This window comes from Anser anser (genome assembly GCF_964211835.1).
Source record: "Anser anser genome assembly, contig: HAP1_SCAFFOLD_43, whole genome shotgun sequence".
Taxonomy (NCBI): Eukaryota; Metazoa; Chordata; class Aves; order Anseriformes; family Anatidae; genus Anser; species Anser anser.
In genome coordinates this window covers 818695-834841 of record NW_028154214.1, presented here as the reverse complement: position 1 = coordinate 834841, position 16147 = coordinate 818695, and the positions used below count along the sequence as shown (strand labels likewise).

The following is a 16147-nucleotide window of genomic DNA, read 5'->3' as shown; positions in this document are numbered from 1 at the left end:
AGCGGTCTTCGCTCAGGGGCTCTTCAGGCCGGGGATCGGGGTCCTCTCCGAGAATCGCTCGGTGCTGCCTGAGGTTCCGCCATCCCAGGAACCGTCGAGGCTCTCCCAGGAAACAGTCCTCGAGAAGAGCTCCGAGACCCCAGCCGGGGCTAAAGGGCCAGTCTCCCCCTGACTGGGGCTGCCCACGGCCTGTCCCCAGGCCAGGGGAACCGCCCCAAGGTACACAACACGCCACGGCACGACGCAGGGCCGGGCAGCGGCTGCCCTCACGCTGCCGGGGCTCTGGGAGCCACCCCTCACAGCCTCTGCCTCCCCTCAGTGCTTCCCGCTCCTCCCTCCCGCTCCTCCCTCAGGGCTCGCCTCTCCTCAGCCCGGGCTCCGATTGGCTGCCAGAGCCGCCAGGCAAACGGAGCCCCACCCCCTGCCGGCTGGCTGGGGCTCGCTGCCATGGCAACCGTGCAACCGCCTGACCAGGCAGGGCGGGCGCCGCCATCTTAGGAGTCGTGGGCGGGCTGGGGGCGTCTCGGGGCCTGAGGGGGGGACCTGGCCTGTGTGCCCGGGGCGCCCCTGCCCGCCCCTGCCTTTGCTCGCTCCCTGTGCCTCACCACCTCGTCTTCCCTTTTCTTTGCGGTGTCGAACGCCCGAGAAGCCCGACAGGCTCAGGAAGGCGGCCATTCAGTTGCACAAGAAGCAATAGGGCCGGATGCTCCTGGAATGCTACTTGTTGCAGCTTTGTGCCTGGGTATCACTGTGAGATCAGGCTAACAGGATGAAGGCTTTGTTCCTCGTCCCTTCTGTTGAGAGAGGGGTTTTGCCTCTCGGCAGAAGCTATCCCCAGGCTCTCGGCATATTTAAGCAAACTAAATGCAGCTACAGCCTCTTCTTTGTCTGAGACCGGATCGCAGCTGATGAGGAAGTAACGGGACCAGCAAACCCTTTCTGGCTGCAGCAGCTTGGGCCCGGCTGCCCTGGCCCTGGTGTAAGAAATGGTCCAGCAATTCGTGCCACTAAGGGGTTTTGAAGGGTTAACATTGAGGCCTGGGTTTAGGCGCGAAAAGAACAAGGGATTTCTTCGGAGAAAAACTACTGACTTTGCACGGATGTGCAGTAACTTCTGATAGCCGGCCAAGAGACCACCAGATAAGGAGGAAGAATGAGAGCCTTCCTGTCTTCCTGTCTCCCTGGACCACCAGATAAGGAGGAAGAATGAGGGCCTTCCTGTCTCCCTGTTCGAGCAGCCCCTGAGAAAGTAACAGAGACTGATAAGCAGGCGACATCGGATTCGGGAAACCAATTATAATAACCTTGCCTCTTTTAGAAGTAGTAATAAATATGTATTAGCCTAGGAGTATAAAAAAGTAGATGCCTTACGTAACGGGTGTGCGTCCCGGTGGAGCAGAGACTCCCGGCGCACCCAGCGCTGTTTGCTTGCCTCTATTCGTTTAATAAATTGTAAACTCTGATTGTAATCCTATTTGGGACTCAGTCATTTATAACAATTGGGGGCTCGTCCGGGATGGTCTTGGTTCCTGAATTCTGACTTGATCTAGGAGGGGCGCCCCCACCATTTGGTGGCTCCTGTTCGAGTCAGGTCGGGGCTAACACCATCCTGAACCTGAATAAGGGCAAGCAAAGATTTAGATTTTTTTATGAGCTCCCTTTGCCGGCTGCAGCACTATATTTTGCCCGTAATTCTGCGCGCGAAGATCCGAACGAAGACGACGGAGTCGTAAGTATTTAATGTGTATACCGTTCGGTTGGGTGGGTTTCGGTTGCCTGTGTGTGTGAGAGTGTGACTGAGACGGAACGTAGTTCCGAAGCGATTGTGGAGGTCTTCTAACCGCGGTTCCAATCTCCCGCGAGGGACTTGGCCGGTGAAGGACCGAAGCGATTCCTATAGGATTCGTGGGTGGGTGATAGGTCCTAAACCCCCTGCAAGACACTCTCACTAAGGCAACCAAGGGCTGTAGGAATTGCCACAGTAAAATTCCTAGATGGGTCAGACAAAATTGAAGACCCGGGACCAGAGAAAAGGGAGCAAATTACCAGACATACCACCAGAAAGTCCATTAGGGATAATGATTAGAAATTGGAACGATAGGGGCCCCAGAAAAGGAAAAAGCAAAGTAAAAATGATTCAGTATTGTATGATAGAATGGCCAAAGGAGCCTTTAAGACCACATGTCTTTTGGCCTATTTTCGGATCTTTTGAAGACTGGGTTTGCCAGGCTTTAAATCTACATGTTAACTCAAAGGAACCTTTTAGCCAGGAGGAAAGTGATTATGCAGGATTATGGATCAGGATCTCACGTCCTTTTCCAGCCTCAATATTTACACTAAAAGCAGACGAGAAGTTTGACGAAGAAGAGAACAAAAAAATAAAAAATAAAAAAAAAAGGAAAAAGAAAAAGATGATGAATGGGAGTCATTGGATAACCTACCACCTCTATATCCTAACAATCCACCCCCGGTGGTGCATCTTGTAATCCTGTTTTGTTCTTAAATGTTTTGACTGTGTCAAGGAGGAAGGTGGGAGCATTATCTAAGTAACAGTTTAAAGGTTTGGGTATATTCGCGGTGGTGTTCGGTCAGTTTCCCAAGTATCGGGGGAGAGGGGCTGACTGATTATCAAAGTGGTAGAACGGAGAGTCACTTCTTTGGTGGTTCGGGCCTGAGCCCTAGGAATTTGGTAAGAAGGGGGAGAGCGAATTTATTTAGGCCTCAATACCTTTTTAAACCCCCATCTTGACGGATACACAGGAGTGATTCCTTGTTTTGTGTAGGCTTACTAACAAAGTGCATGAGAAAAATTAGCATTCGGCTTGAAATTCGGTCTTATTGAAATGTAAATTTTGTGGAAAAGGTGTTATTGTTTGTCTAGAAGACGGAAGGCTGAGTGCTTCAGGTGTTTTTCCGAAGTCCTGCGGATTTATGATTGGAATGGGGCTCATTAATAATCTGAAATAGTAAAGTTTGTATGTGGAAAGAAGAGTTTAATCCCAAAGAATTGGGACATTTGGGAAGAAGATTAGGAAAAGATAGTAAAAACCTGCAATAAAAAGGTTTGCGTGGAAATTGAAACAAGGGACAGTAAGTAATATAAATAAATAAAAGGGAATGGGAAATCAAGGAAAAGGGGAAAATCCAAAAAAAAGACGTCCTAAAAAAAAAAAAAAAAAAAAGCCTCCTTGGGTGCATATTGGCACATTGGAAGGATATTGTTAGAAATGGGGGCACAGAAAGCAAGAGGACTTTCACTAAGTATTGCAATCAATGGTGGCCACTATATAAACTAAATGGCCACTTTATGGATCAATCGACTATAACAGTGTCTTGCAATTAATGTTTTTGAGGAGAGAAGGAAAATAGGATGAAATGTTGTATAGTGATATGTTGTTTCAGCATCTTGGAGGGAAAAGGTTTGGAATTAAGTTGGCCCCTGACTGAGCCTTTGGTGTTGGCATTAGAAAAGTACGGGCTGGAGAAAGATGAAGGAAGTGTTAAAAGGGTTGTTGAAGGTGTTAAAGGCTGTGTGGCATGTAGTATTTAACAGAGCTGTTTGAAGTTGAATGAGCAGGGGAAGAGGATGTAGGAATGTTAATAGTTCCGCCTCAACCCGAGGCTGAGATCTCTAAATCGCGGTGTGAGCCCTCTGGGGCAGGGGGACCGTGATGGGTCCGAGAGAGTTGTCGTGGAAACAGAAAAGCAGCTAACTCTTGAAACAACCTGAGTTCGTGTGTGAGCTCAGATTGCCAATGGGACCGCTCAGGGAACTTTCAACGATTGCATTCCCCTGACCGACCCCCTCACTGAGACCCTAATCACCCCGGAAATTATGTAAATACCAAAATCTGGTTAAAATGGGAAACGAGAATCTGTTCCAACAAGGTCCAAAAGAAACCCCTATGGAATTTTTGAATTTTTGGACCAACTTTGAAATGCAATGAGAAAAAAAAAAATGGACCTGGCTTAAAAACAAACAAACAAACAAACAAACAAACAGAGGCAACTGGCTAACCTCTTTCCAGGGCAATCAGCCCCTGATATCAGAAAGAAATTGTCTTAGGCTGCAGGACAAACAACAGTCAGGAATGATGGGGACCTGGGGCATCTACCCTAGCAGGTCCACTAGTTGAAATAAAGCTAGGAAACGAAGACAGGCTTGAATTTTTTGTTGGTTATGGGAGCTTCTTTCTCTGTGTTAATTAGGCTGTAAATGTAATAGGAGCAACATATTCAGTGTTAAATAGTTTAAAAGGACGATTAGGAACTAAGACAACTACAATAATTGGAGCCACAGGGAAAGAGGAAGAATGGTCATTCTTACGACCCCTTGATTTGCGTTTTGGGGGTGAGGAACTAACCCATGAATTTTAGTATGTACCAGAATGCCCGATGCCACTCTTGGGACGGGATCTATTAGCCAAATTAGATGCAACAATAACCTTTGAGGATGGAGAATTAATAATGAAGGTACCTGAGTCCAAAGTAGGCCAAATCCTAATGATCAAAGATAAACCCTTTGTTAATATTCCAAGAGAAGTAGAAAATGCAGTTATAGCAACAGTACGGGAAACAGATGTACCAGGGAAGTCGAAACTGGCACAACTGGTAAAGGTGGAATTAAAGGAAGGAGCCAAACCTGTTTGAATCAAACAATATCCACTTAAGATAGAAGCTAGGCACGGGAATAGTGAAAATTATTGACAAATTTCTCAAATATCAGATTCTGGAAGAATGTAAATCGGAATACAATACTCCAATTTTTCCAGTAAAGAAGCCGAATGGCGAGTATAGATCTGTACAAGATCTTAGAGCAGTAAATGAAATAACAAAGGATATTCACCCGGTAGTAGCTAATCCTTACACATTGTTAACATCTGTGAAAGAGAAATATAAATGGTTTACCGTGATAGATTTAAAGGATGCCTTCTTTTGCATACCTCTTGATAAAGATAGTAGAAAATTATTTGCCTTCAAATGGGAAAACGTATTGAAGTTTTTGGACCACATATGGTAACAACCGTTTTGGAACAAAGGGGGGGGGCACTGGTTATCACCCAGCCGGATGATGAAATATCAGGCAATACTAACTGAACAAGATGACATAACCTTGAAAACGACTAACCTGTTATATCCAGCAGTATTTCTAGGAACTGTTCCAGAAGAAGGACCATTGGAACACAATTGTGTGGAAATAATCGAACATACGCCAGCCGTGAATATTCGAAGGATGTACCCCTTGAAAGGTATTCAGTGGGAATACCACACTCCGTGGCACCCACAAAGCTCAGGGAAAGTAGAAAGGATGAATCAAACAATAAAACAACAATTGGCTAAGTTAATGATCGAGACACAGCTGCCCTGGACGAAATGCTTACCATTGGCACTTTTAAACATAAGAACTAAACCACACAGTGAGACTGGTTATCATCATATGAAATGTTATATGGTACGCCTTATTCTCAAGGGATGCCCCTAGGGAACAATGTAGTTGAGGATCATAGTATCCAGAAATACATAATTACCATTGGAAGGAGATTACAGGAGATAAGATAAATTGGGATGATGACTCAGACACCACCTTTAGGATTTGCTATTCATAAAATACAACCAGGAGACAAGGTCTTAATAAAAACCTGGAGAGAAGAATCATTGAACCCCCGATGGGAGGGACTGTACCTTGTTTTACTTACTACTGAAACAGCTGTGAGAACAGCAAGAAGGGGTTGGACCCACGCATCCAGAATAAAAGGACCAATAACTACCGAAGCCTGGAGGGTTGAGTCCACTCCTGGGGAACTGAAACTGAGACTAAAGAGGAACTGATATCCCAGCAATGAGGTTCTGCATGAATTAAGGGCACTGGATAAAGAGGACAAGTCTGAAGGGAGGAAAGGGAGAAGGCAAGACCGGGGTAGGACCCTCCACTGCGGCGTGTATGGTCTACCGAGGGAGGCAACCCCTATGGGTATTGACCGCCGAGTGAGAGTGCCTCGACCGGACTTCTCCCTCACCAAGATCAGTTTGTCCTGAGAAAAATAACATGAGAACCTTTTAAACCCATAATAAAATTGTGATTAGTTTTTCCAGGAGCTGGATCACCCTGAAGGGCTGAATGGTAACACAAGCTCTGAAAGCGGGCCCAACCCCATGATTGAAGGCGCTTCCCACACTCTCAAGATTGGACGGCGAAAAAGGCTTATAATATGACAGGTCGCCAAAGAGAACTGAATTGTGACTGTAAGTGGAAACCCAACGTGGGAGCTTGGAAGCGTGCATATACGAGTACAAACGGGGCAGACATTGTAACAGGACCACTCGGTAACAAGGACACTCTGTATTATCACGCCCCAAAGGGTAAAGATGGATGGAATGGTCCTTTTCCAAATGGGACATGGGCCCTAAAGGGACATTATTGGGTGTGTGGCAAACATGCTTACAAGAGGCTACCTGAAAATTGGTCGGGAGTATGCTATGTGGGGTACATAAGACCCTTGTTCTTTTTATTGTCACAGACACAAGGAGATCATTTAGGAATAAGATTATATGATGACCTGAACAGAGTGAAACGATCTATAGATACTTCCTTAACCGGGGGTAGTGCCCAAAAATGGGGAAAGGATGAATGGCCTCCTGAAAGAATCATACAGCATTCTGGGCCAGCCACCTGGAACCCAAATGAGTTGATATCAGGAGCCCGAGAACCTATTTATAATTTGAACCGAATAATTAGGTTGCAAGCTATCCTCGAGGTTGTAACAAATCAAACAGCGACAGCCTTGGATCTTTTGGCTGACCAATCCACTCAAATGAGAAATGCTATATTCCAACATAGAATGGTCTTAGACTATTTACTAGCAGAAGAAGGGGGAGTATGTGGAAAACTGAACGATTCTAATTGTTGTCTACAGATTGATGATAATGGAAAAGTGGTCAAGCAGATAACAAAGGAAATTAGAAAGTTAGCCCACGTCCCAGTACAAACTTGGAAGGGTATGGATTGGGATTTCTTTTCATGGTTGCCTGGTGAACCATGGGTTAAAAGGATGCTGTTTTTATTTTTATGTGGTGTAATGACATTATTGTTTATACCTTGTATGATACCTTGCTTTACGTTGTTGATACGGCGAGTAATAAATAGCACCCAATTTGTGATGACTTCAGTGGAGAGAAAAGGTGACGTGTCGATAATGATGCTTAAGAAGTGGACACCCCGAGAACTGACTGATGAAATCCAATTGTTACTGACAAAGGTTGAAGGAGAGACACGAATTGATGATTAAAAAAAAAAAAAGGGAGGAATTGTAAGAAATGGTCCAGCAATTCGTGCCACTAAGGGGTTTTGAAGGGTTAACATTGAGGCCTGGGTTTAGGCGCGAAAAGAACAAGGGATTTCTTCGGAGAAAAACTACTGACTTTGCACGGATGTGCAGTAACTTCTGATAGCCGGCCAAGAGACCACCAGATAAGGAGGAAGAATGAGAGCCTTCCTGTCTTCCTGTCTCCCTGGACCACCAGATAAGGAGGAAGAATGAGGGCCTTCCTGTCTCCCTGTTCGAGCAGCCCCTGAGAAAGTAACAGAGACTGATAAGCAGGCGACATCGGATTCGGGAAACCAATTATAATAACCTTGCCTCTTTTAGAAGTAGTAATAAATATGTATTAGCCTAGGAGTATAAAAAAGTAGATGCCTTACGTAACGGGTGTGCGTCCCGGTGGAGCAGAGACTCCCGGCGCACCCAGCGCTGTTTGCTTGCCTCTATTCGTTTAATAAATTGTAAACTCTGATTGTAATCCTATTTGGGACTCAGTCATTTATAACACTGGGGCAGGAGGAGCTGCCTGAAGACCCCCAGGGATGGCACGGAGGGGCTGCGGGCCTCCCGGGGGCTGTCTTGTGCCTTGGATGTCCCATCTGTGGGGCTGAGCCCTCTGTGCCCCCAGGAGCTGCTGTGCCCTTCAGAGGGGCTGGGGCTGTGGTGGCAGTGCCCAGAGCCCTGCAGCAGCCTGCTCCGGACACTGCCCTGGGGCCAGCCCGGCCTGAGCTGCTGGACTGCGCTGGGCAGAGGGCAGGGAGGTGGGCATGTTAGCGTTCATGAAAACACATAATCCACAAAGTGATTATACGAAGGTGCTTTATTAGGCGCCGCAAGTTAGGGGCAAGCCTGCCCAAATCTAACTTTGTCCGATTTGTTCAATCAGTTCTCTTTTATCTCCTAAAATATTACATATGCATTAGGTTTCACAACTCATCTATGCATATTCATTTCCTAGCTCCGCCTAGCCCCGCTTCGTATGCTAATTATCTTATCAGTCCTTCTGCGCTTGCGTATTACTCTCGGGTGGTCGTCGGGATGAAGTAAGATGTCTTATTGTTAGCGTTCATGAAAACACATAATCCACAAAGTGATTACATGAAGGTGCTTTATTAGGCGCCGGAAGTTAGGGGCAAGCCTGCCCAAATCTAACTTCGTTTGATTTGTTCTCTTAGTTCTCTTTTATCTCCTAAGATACTACATATGCATTAGGTTTCACAACTCATCTATGCATATTCATTTCCTAACTCCGCCTAGCCTCGCTTCGTATGCTAGTTATCTTATCAGTCCTTCTGCGCTTGCGTACTACTCTCTGGTGGTCGTCCGGGTGGTCGTCGGGATGAAGTAAGATGTCTTATCAGAGTTGAACTTTTTAACCTTTCCTTCTCACGCATGCTCTCTGAGCCCTTGGTCTCAGTCCAAACCGCAAGGTTGGTTTGATCCAGTTCCCAGGGTCCAAGAAGCCCCAGTTATCCAGATGTCTTGCAAATTGAGCATTCTTTTAATCCTCCTTACTCCTCATCATGAATTGGTGCATTCTCATGTTACCCTTGCACATATCTCATATGTACCCTTGCACCTTTCTTCCAAGCGCAGCCTCGGAACAGTACATCGCAAATGTAACATATTAAACAATATTGTATTATTTCTTCTTCTATTACTAACATTTCCCCCCTTTGAAAGCATTTCACTCCTTTCGAGGAGTGGTTTTCTGCTAGGGGAAATGACCCAGGTGTGAAGAAGTGTGTGTGCCAGGTGAGGGAGGGAACCCCAGGGATCCCTTCAGGGTGTTTCCCAGCAGGTTCCCCTGCAGCCCCAGGGCCATGGGCAGGGAGCCTGGTGGGGGGCAGAGCAAGGGAGGCCTTGGGCTGGGCCTCTGCTGCTGAGCTGGGCCGGGCTCCTGGGCCCAAGGGGAGCTCCTGGCAAGCGGGCAGCGCTGCAGAGAGCCAGCTCTGCCCAGGAGCAGCTCCTCTGCCCAGCGCAGCAGGGCTGGGGGCACTGCCTGCAGCTGGCACGGGTAGGGGAGAGAAGGGAGAGGGAGGTTACCGGCTGAGTGGAATATGAGAATACTGAGAGCTGAGAGGAGGAGAAATCTTCATAGCACATAACAGGGTAAGCCTCCTTCTGCAGTGCAGTGCACAGGAGTATCAGGGAAGATTTCCAGACCCAGAACTTCCCACAGAAGATCTGGCTGGTTGCACTTGGTATTTCTTTAGTGTGGAGAAGCACAAGCTCCATTGCTAAGGTTCCCTGCTGCAGGGTGAACGTGCAGGCCTCCGAGGGCTCCCTTGTTGCAGGCCAGCTGCAGGCTGTGAATCCTGGGGTGCAGGCAGGGGTGCCCGGGGCTGTGGTGCAGAGCAGGGTCCCTGCTGTGCCCCAGGGGCTGTGTGCCGGGGCAGGGCCTCTGCCGCCTGCCAGGCTCAGCACTCAGCCTGCCCGGGGAGCTGCCCAGGGCGCTGCGCGGAGAAGCTGCGGGTGGAAGGAGCCCCCCCGGCAGGGCAGGGTCCTGCTGCTGGCGGGAGGCTGCTGCCTGGGGCAGCCTGCTCACAGCTCCATTGTACGACAAGGGCATTTCCCAAGCAATTTTTTCTAAGCAAACAAGGTCAAAATAGGGATTTTCTGCCCTCTTTTCAATTGCCTACTCTACTGGACAGGAGGGGAAGCAGGAAGAAGTGGAAGAGGAGCTGTGAGTTTGAGCACATTGCTGAGACTCCTGAACTGTAACTCTGAGGATCAGTATGTTTGTGAGCTGCCCCAAATGTACCTTCAGCCTCTCCTCTTCATATTGAAAGCGACAGCATCAACTTTGCTGAACCCAGCAGGGCTTTCTGACAGGTCCTTTTGCACCTGCAAAGATGCACATGCACCTAGGCAGTCTCTTGCATACAGGCAGGTTTCTGAAGGGCAACGATTACTGCACACAGATTTGGTTGAGGCTGTGAGCAGAAACAGGAATAAGACATGAGACAGGGAAACAACTCCCAGAAATAAAACCTTCAGGCATCAGGGATATGATCAAGGAATGAGGGGAAAGTTAATCAGAAATCTTGTCAGAGGGAGAATTCATCAGAAAACTCCATATTTTTTCCATTCAGTGCAGACCCCTTCCTCTGAACATGCCCCCTTGCCTCCTCTCCCACCCAGAAAACCCTCTGCCCTCACGCCCATGGGTCCAAGGCATGGGGCATGTCTTCTGCAGCCAGAGCTCCAGCAGAGCAGAGGTGCATCTCTCCAGCCATGCGCCCATTTCCACCTGTGCTGCAACTGCAGAGGGGGTCAGCTGCCTGGGGGTCGTGGGCAATGCAGTTTTTGAGGCTGGGGATGTTAGCGTTCATGAAGACACATAATCCACAAAGTGATTATATGAAGGTGCTTTATTAGGCGCCGGAAGTTAGGGGCATGCCTGCCCAAATCTAACTTCGTCTGATTTGTTCTCTTAGTTCTCTTTTATCCCCTAAGATATTACATATGCATTAGGTTTCACAACTCATCTATGCATATTCATTTTCTAGCTCCGCCTAGCCTCGCTTCGTATGCTAGTTATCTTATCAGTCCTTCTGCGCTTGCGTATTACTCTCTGGTGGTCGTCCGGGTGGTCGTCGGGATGAAGTAAGATGTCTTCATCAGAGTTGAACTTATTAACCTTTCCTTCTCACGCATGCTCTCTGAGCCCTTGGTCTCAGTCCAAACCGCAAGGTTGGTTTGATCCAGTTCCCAGGGTCCAAGAGGCCCCAGTTATCCAGATGTCTTGCAAACTGAGCGTTCTTTTAATCCTCCTTACTCCTCATCATGAATTGGTGCATTCTCATGTTACCCTTGCACATATATTTTGTATCTTCCAAGCGCAGCCTCGGAACAGTACATCGCAAATGTAACATATTAAACAATATTGTATTATTTCTTCTTCTATTACTAACATTTCCCCCCTTTGAAAGCATTTCACTCCTTTCGAGGAGGGCAAATGCTTTCACTAACTAACTAAAATATTTTACACTCAGTGCTCACCAATAATATAATCACGGAAAATTACATCATTAAGAATCAAGGAAATTACAAAGATTAGGATTGTCACAACATTTCATAAGTCCACCACTTCTGCTTTATGTTACGTTCACCCTTCTGGTTGGGTTCACTTGATCTGAAACTGATCTTGTCTATTCGGTTTTCATTCCATTTCACCTCCTGGGTTCCTCAGATTCTTTCTCTGAAATCCAAAGTTGTTAGATGCCGGTGGAGGATATTGAGGATGTGGTTCCATTTGCCGAGCAATAGTTTGCATCACTGTCCGGTTCCAGGTTGTCTTCCTTAGAACCATACTTTTCAGCATTATAAATGTTAACCAAATTAGTACCCCTACAATCACCAATATAATTATTGTCTCCAGTAAGGACTTAACCCAATTACTAATATTCCATCCACTAAAAATGTTATCCAACCAGCTTGTTGTCATATCTTTCTCTTCCTGTTCTGCATCTTGTTCCACTCGAGCCAGTTGTTCTATGTCATGTTCTACATCAATAGTCACATTTGGAATGTGGATGCAGCAATGATCAATACGATCTTTTAGAAATCCACATACTCCATGTTCCTTTAATAACAGTGTATCTAATGCTAATCGATTCTGTAGCACCATTTTAGCTGTAGCTTGTAGTTGGATATTAAGGTCTCTAAAGCCTTCTTTCGTGGCTCTCGTGCGCCTACTCACTTGTCCTGTAAGTTTATAAATCATTTCCCTATTTCGATAAGTAGCTACCTTTGCAAATAGAGATTCTAATGCCCAATTGAATTTTACTCCATCCGAGGGTTCATGCCATATATCTTCATCTGCCCCTTCTTCTAAACTTCTTTTTGCCCTACTAATTTGTAGGGTTTCCAACTTTCCCTTAAAAGGAGACTTTTTCCATATTGGACGCAGTGTGGGGAGGGAGTCCTAGAGTTATTTCTTTTACTTCCCCATCTATCGGTGGGTGTGTAGTCCAAGTTCCATTACTGGCTGCCCATACAAATTGTCCTGGACTTTGTATGGTACTATAGCTACAATCCACTGCGACTTGACTAGCCTGGCTATTTCTTTCCGAATTGTACTTAATTCCTCGGCAAGCACATCCTGCCCTAAGAGCTATCAATACCGGAAGTAAGTGCTCAACATCTTCATTATTGCTGTCGCAAGTATATTTCTTCTCACAAGTCCACCAAGCTACCTTTGTTGACTCTTGTCTACCACTCCTATCAACCCGGCTTACTGTATAAAACTGATCAGTTCCATTCTGCTTTCCCTGCCATTTAATACACCATGATGTATTCCCTCCATACTGGAATTTCTGCAATAAACTTACTGTCCAATCACTATCCCACCCTTTCATTCCTTTTGGCTTATTTTTCTCTTGACATTCCCAAACAATCTTTTCTCTAACTCCTTCTACTACACGTAGTTCGTCGTAATGACACTGTCCCACATTCTTAAATCTGCCTATCGTTATGAAATGATAGTTCTTCTTTTCACATTCAGACCTCGATGTTGGGGGGCTCAGTTTCCTATAGTATTGTGTAACATTTATCCTCTCTAAAACTTTCACTTCTTTACATTGAATTGTTTCATTTCCTTTTACTTGGGGCAGTGGGAGGTGGTTATACCCCACTCAAGCGGGTCCCCTGTTGCTTTTGGAATGGGCATACAAGCAGTAATTCTATCAGTTCCTTTCATTATGGCAAAATCTTTAATCAATCCTACCAGTAAATTCTCTGATGGTTGCCTGTGTGGGATCTGTACCACTTGTGTCCATGGCACCTGGCCCTCTCTTTTTCTTCTAGATCCTTTTCAGTGGGCTACCAATATTCCTTTATCCAATTTCAGATATACCAATATTTCTCTTATCCCGTAATCTGTGCTATTTTCACGTGTTACCATGCACCGGTAGTTTCCTTTGTTGACTTTAGTAACACTAAACAGGGTTCAGGTGGTAGCTCCTCTCAGTTGTTGGCCCAATTCTATGGGTTTACTTACGTACGCCTTCCCCTTCCATCCAGCCTTCAGTCCTGTATTGTCCCTGGTTGTGTCTACGTATATTTCCTGGCTCTGTCTGGAGTCATTTATTTTTCCCCACACCACCTGTAGAGAGCTAATTGTTATTGGTTTATCGTTGTGCATTCCACATTCCAAAGTAACATTTTCTCCTCTGAATATTTCCTCTTTCTTATATTTTTCTGGTATTTCTAGGAACTCAATTACAAGGTATTTACACAAAACAATTACTGTTATCGATACTGTTGTTAAGAACCCCAACATCGTATGGTTATACGCGCCTCATCTGTAGTTTTGTATCTCCGATTGCTCGCACTGACCAAAATTCGGGAACCTTTTTCACCCGAGTATAATGAATCCAAGCATCCACCCCTTCTACCTTTACAGCTGTAAAAGTAGTCAATAATACTTGATAAGGTCCGGCCCACCGTTCTCTCAGGGGTTCTTCATTCCAGTTTTTAATGTACACTCGGTCACCTGGCTGAATGTCGTGGATAGGATTTTCCAGTGCCAACGGTCGCTTCCACACCAGAACACTTTGAAGTTGAGCTAAAGTTTTACCAAGAGACAATACATAATTATAAACATCCTGGTTCCCTGTTATATGCATGTTAGGATTTGGTTCTGGGGATTCATAAGGCTTTCCATACATTATCTCGTATGGGCTTACTGACATTCCACTCCTTGGCTTTATCCTTATTCTCAGTAAAGCTATAGGGAAAGCTTGTGGCCATTGTATTTTGGCTTCCTGGCAGATTTTACTGATCTGTCCCTTTAGAGTTTGGTTCGTCCTTTCTACCTGTCCACTAGATTGGGGTCTCCATGCAGTATGTAAATTCCAAGAAATTCCTAATAGTCGACTTACGTCTTTAACCACAGATGAAACAAAGTGCGGACCCCTATCCGAGGATATTCCTAATGGTACCCCAAACCTCGGAATGATTTCCCGCAGTAACCATTTTACTGTCTCTTTAGCTTGATTGGTGCGACAGGGAAGGGCTTCCGGCCATCCGGAAAAGGTGTCAACCCCTACTAACAAATACCTATATCCCCCGGTCCTAGGTAACTCTACAAAATCAACTTGCCAGTAATCTCCTGGTTCTATTCCTACTCTAACTCTTCCCATTTCAGCATGTTTTCTTGCTACTGGATTATTTTTCAGACAAATCTCACACTTTGACATTACTGATTTTGCCATTGTTAACATGTGTGTAGAGATGATGCTACGTTTTAAAAATGTTACCATTGCCTCTGCACCCCAGTGACATTCATTATGTCTCATCTGAAGTATTTCTCGCATCACCAAGGGGGGTATTACTACCTGGCCCATAGCAGTTACATACCATCCATCAGAGTTCTTTCGGGCCTTTAGGAGATTTGCTAATTTCTCATCCTCTGGTGAATATCTTGGTTCCTTGGGAAGATTAAGACAAGTGGGGCCTACCTTGAGTGGTACCAAAGCCATTACATTCCACACCTCCCGAGCAATTTGTCGAGCTGCTCGATCTGCCAGCCGATTCCCTTCTGATATTTTTGAGGTTCCTCCTTGATGAGCTTTACAGTGCATAATAGCCACTTGGTTTGGTTTTTGTACCGCATTTATCAAATTTAACACCTCCTCTTGATATCTTATATTGGCTCCTTGTGAGGACAACAGCCCTCTTTCTTTCCATAATGCTCCATGAACATGGACTACTCCAAAAGCATACTTTGAATCTGTCCAAATATTTACCATCTTCCCTTTACTCAGTTCCAGTGCTCGAGTCAGGGCTATCAGTTCCGCTCGCTGTGCTGATGTTCCAGGTGGTAAAGGTTTTGCTTCGATCACTGTCTTCAGGGTTGTTACTGCATACCCTGCATATCGTGTTCCGTTCTCCACAAAACTACTACCATCAGTAAGAAGTTCCCAGTCATACCTTTCAAGGGGTACATCCTTCAAATCCTCGCGGCTCGCATGGGTATGTTCAATTATTTCCACACAATTGTGTTCCAACGGTCCTTCTTCTGGAACAGTTCCTAGAAATACTGCTGAATTTAACAGGTTAGTCGTTTTCAAGGTTACGTCATCTTGTTCAGTTAGTATTGCCTGATATTTCATCATTCGGCTGGGTGATAACCAGTGGCCCCCCTTTTGTTCTAAAACAGTTGTTACCATATGTGGTACAAAAACTTCAATGTGTTTTCCCATTTGAAGGCAAATAATTTTCTACTATCTTTATCAAGAGGTATGCAAAAGAAGGCATCCTTTAAATCTATCACAGTAAACCATTTATATATCTCTCTCACAGATGTTAACAATGTGTAAGGATTAGCCACTACCGGGTAAATGTCCGTTGTTATTTCATTTATTGCTCTAAGATCTCGTACCAATCTATATTCGCCATTCCGCTTCTTTACTGGAAAAATTGGAGTATTGTATTCCGATTTACATTCTTCCAAAATCTGATATTTGAGAAATTTGTCAATAATTTTCACTGTCCCCTGCCTAGCTTCTATCTTAAGTGGATATTGTTTGATTCGAACAGGTTTGGCTCTTTCCTATAATTCCACCTTTACCAGTTGTGCCAGTTTCGACTTCCCTGGTACATCTGTTTCCCATACTGTTGGTATAACTGCATTTTCTACTTCTCTTGGAATATTAACAAAGGGTTTATCTTTGATCATTAGGATTTGTCCTACTTTGGACTCAGGTACCTTCATTATTAATTCTCCATCCTCAAAGGTTATTGTTGCATCTAATTTAGCTAATAGATCTCGTCCCAAGAGTGGAATCGGGCATTCTGGTACATACAAAAAATCATAGTTT

At 45.4% G+C, this 16147-nt stretch overlaps 1 long non-coding RNA gene across 1 annotated transcript; it reads left to right on the top strand.

Annotated features, from left to right (window-relative positions):
- The first annotated feature begins 979 nt into the window (after positions 1 to 979).
- LOC310890356 lies at positions 980 to 7802 on the top strand. Its single transcript, XR_014577216.1, has 2 exons — positions 980 to 1729; positions 5142 to 7802. It is a non-coding gene; the product is annotated as an uncharacterized lncRNA (long non-coding RNA).
- Positions 7803 to 16147: the final 8345 nt, after the last annotated feature.